The sequence below is a fragment of the Palaemon carinicauda genome, chromosome 13 (assembly GCF_036898095.1).
Source record: "Palaemon carinicauda isolate YSFRI2023 chromosome 13, ASM3689809v2, whole genome shotgun sequence".
In the NCBI taxonomy this organism is placed as follows: Eukaryota; Metazoa; Arthropoda; class Malacostraca; order Decapoda; family Palaemonidae; genus Palaemon; species Palaemon carinicauda.
Window position 1 is genome coordinate 118,454,171 of NC_090737.1, and position 4,322 is coordinate 118,458,492.

The following is a 4,322-nucleotide window of genomic DNA, read 5'->3' on the forward strand; positions in this document are numbered from 1 at the left end:
CGTGCTACTTGCGTTGTAAGTCTTCTTCTTCTTCTTCTACTTTGTCTTCTTCTTCTACTTTGTCTTCTTCTTCTTCTACTTTGTCTTCTTCTTTTTCTTCTTTTTATTCTTCTGATCAGCACTGGAAACTGTGTTTTCACGCCAAGGCTACGTTGATAGTCTTCCTTCTTCTTTTTCTTCTTCTTCTGATCAGCGCTCAAAACTGTGCTTTCTCGCTATGACTGTCCACGAGCTGAATGCTTCCCTGGCTCATCTTTCGCTCTTTTATAGGAGACGAGTCGAAGGTGGACCTGACCCTACTCTTGTCAGTGGAATCAGTGACGCATTTCTCGCACCACTTAGCGCTTGATAAATTCTCTTATCAGTGGTCAGTTCGTATGCTGCTGTTTCTCTCCTTAGTCGAGCTTTCTGGAAAGCATTACAACATTCATACATTGTATATTGTATAAGGTTATGAGTAATTCTAATCTGATGCTACACTCTCAATGATGATAGAAGTGGTTATCAAATGTTCAAATGATATTAATCTATATCTTCAGTACATAGTAAATGTTGGATAGTACACTTTCACCGATGAGGAAAAAGATAAAGTTAGCATAATGAATATAATAACTTATCTGCCAAATATGTACTCGAATATTACAAGCTACTTTTGTAACCAATACAATTATTTCTATTTTTTTCGTTTTGTTCTTAACATCTGAATTATATAATTACATAATCTACTTTTTTGTATCCATATAAAAATTATATATGTCCCAGAAGAAATAGAATAGTGAATTAAGGTTCTTAGATAAATTGCTAACAACCAATATGGATAAAATTAAAAAAAAAAAGTTTCTCAATTATATATAAACATATACTATATATATATATATATATATATATATATATATATATATATATATATATATATATATATATATATATATATATATGTATAGTATATGTATATATGTATGCATATACATGTATATATATTTATATATATACATATATGTGTGTATGTGTGAGTGCAAAAGAATTACAAGAAAAATGAAATAAAAATATATGAGATAAATAAGTCCTGACTACTTTTCGTGATACTTCTTCAGAGGACTGATTTACTGAGCATGGTCTCTTTGTATTTGATATGGTAAAGTGAGAGTATGAAGATACATACAGATATTTACAAAACAATGCTCCATACCAGAGCAAACGACCTGGACTTATATTTTGGGGTGTTTGTGGGTGGAGTCCATACCTAATTAGCCAGGTATTAAAAGGAGTCATTTCGGATGACAGGTAAATTTTAAGCCTTCCAATACTGTTTCTTTAAATTAATATGCGATAAACTTAAGCATATAGATACATAAACATTATCATATATATATAAATATATATATATATATATATATATATATATATATATATATATATATATATATATATATATATATATATACATATATATAATTAAATAACCATATATATACACACATATTTATATACACGCATATATCCAGTATATAAATCGTATATCAACTAGCATATAATTGCATATACCTGATTAACATGCATATACATATTAATGAAAATATAACCCTATCAGCATGAACATATAATTACATACAGATCAATGCATTATAATAACATACCAATAAGTAACAACAAAGCACGCAGTATATGTATATTCATATACAATAATTATACCCACATAATGATTAGATATGAAAGATTAACTTCACATAGTCAGTCATTATCTAAGGTAAAGTGAGTAATACATTGAGCAATTCAAGGTTTTTTTTTTTTTATAAAGTTTGCAGATCCCTTTATACTTAATTGCATCAAGTTTGTACCTTCTATGCCCCATGTTCAAGTTGTTATCAAAGGTTTCTTCTATAAAACTGGATTCTATGATGCCTCTTTCCAATGAATAATTTCAATGAACCAGTTTCTTTGTACATGATCAATTCAAAATATTATTTTCATCTCTTACATAGAAGAGCTTTGCATTATTATCTTGAACATATCTGTGTGTGTATAAATATGTGTATAGTTATATATATATACTGTATATATATATATATATATATATATATATATATATATATATATATATATATATATATATATATATATATATATGTGTGTGTGTGTGTGTGTGTGTGTGTGTGTGCTTTTATATATATATATATATATATATATATATATATATATATATATATATATATATATATATATATATATATATATATGTGTGTGTGTGTGTGTGTGTGTGTGTGTACTTTATATATATATATATATATATATATATATATATATATATATATATATATATATATGTGTGTGTGTGTGTGGTTGTGTGTGTGCGTGTGTGTGTGTTCATATATACACACACACACACACACACACACACATATATATATATATATATATATATATATATATATATATATATATGTGTATATATTTACATATATATATATATATGAGTGAGTATATACATGCATACATATATACATACATACAGATGTGTGTATGCACTATATATATATATATATATATATATATATATATATATATATATATATATATATATATATATATATATATATATATATATATATATATATAGGGTAAATCAACCGCTTTATATTGTTATAATAAATTTCAAAAGTCTTGTGATAGCCAACACCACTCGACAGAGCACATTTCCAAGATCATCCAAGAACTACACCCAAAGATCTTGAAACATTAACTCATCCTTTCGAGGCCATTGGGATGACTGACTGATAAGGAGGCACAAGAACACATGGTAGTGGAGATTACAAATCTTAAAGACTTATCAGTAGCTAAATATAATTAGGTGAAAACTTAAGTACTTTATAGGTGTGTAAGAATGATCTGGAAAAATCCGGTCGAGAGAGAGAGAGAGAGAGAGAGAGAGAGAGAGAGAGAGAGAGAGAGAGAGAGAGAGAGAGAGAGAGTGATTTGTGAAGTTTAGTCGTAGTTGTTTATCAGGTCAAGTTCTCCCAAGAAATCTTTTATATATCTTAAAATGATATTATCGACTCTGGGTCTTCTTGAGTAATTCAGATAACAGTAATCTGTATTTGTATTTTGTTGTATTTGTGTATTCTCTTACAATGGATGTATTTGATGCAGGCGCGTTCCGAATGTTCTTGTATTTCTATATATTTATTTTTTGTATGAATATTAAAGTAAATTCTTAAAGAGATTGAAGATTGAAGATTGAAAGGCTCCACTGATATAATTGAAGGAGTGAACTTAGATTATACATACTTGCATACTTGCATGCATACATAATTTTATTCAATGCTAAAAAGAATCTCTAAGACCTAAACTCTCTCTAATGATGACATATAATTACACAATTGGAATGGATTTGAGTTTGGAATGAAATGAAAATTTTAATTGATGAGAAAGAACCTTTTTTAATCGCAAAGACATTTACTCTTTATCTATGATGAATGAAATTTTCCTTATCTCCCTGAGACCCCATAGTTTAAAGTCCCTGTTCTACTCGCACTGTTGGAAATTAGTTTTAAAGTTTCTTCAAAGATATATTAAAGGTTTAAAGGTCACTCGCGAATGGCAGAGGCAAGGGACAGTGCTAACAGTTCTACGACAAGGAATGTCTAGAAGGGATGGGGAACCCTTTTTTGGATGAGGGCTATCTTGCAATTCCTCAATGCTCCTTCAGGCCGCATAGAATTTTGTTGGTTATTTTATCCTTCAAGTAATTTATTAGTAATCTAAAAAAAGAGTGATAGGATTAAAAAAATTTAAAGCATCACAATTTAAAATATTTGAATTAAGTACTTTTTATAAAAGTAATCAGTAAATGGATTATATTGAAAACTAAATTTTAAAATATTTCATTCAAGTTTGGGTAGTTTTCAAACTACCGTAAGTAAATTAATAATATCGAAAGCATGTCATTTTCCAATTACTTTAGTTATGCAAGTAGGTTCTTTGTAACGAAGTGATAAATAAGATAATATTAATTTTCTGGAAAGGATAGCTTATAAATATCAACAATATAACCTTCTCAAATATATTATATTGGCAAGTAAGTACTTTTTAAACAATCACATCTCATAAAAATGCTGCATCCCAGTAAAAAAAATTGTATCTGTTTAAAAACACTTATCGGTTTTCATTGAAAAACATCAATTATTTGAATTCGTAAGATGTTCAATAAATCCCTAGTTTTTAGCCATCATAGCTGGAACAGCATCGGTGCATAACTTATCATAATAAGGAAGTAAAATTTAGTCCCCCTATGTAACAATGCTTATTGAAGTTGTTAAAATGTC

At 28.0% G+C, this 4,322-nt stretch overlaps 1 pseudogene; it reads right to left on the reverse strand.

The window, feature by feature from the left end:
* LOC137652039 (gamma-butyrobetaine dioxygenase-like) overlaps window positions 1–238 on the reverse strand; it is a 6,901-nt pseudogene extending 6,663 nt beyond the window's left edge.
* Between the last annotated feature and the right edge of the window lie 4,084 nt (window positions 239–4,322).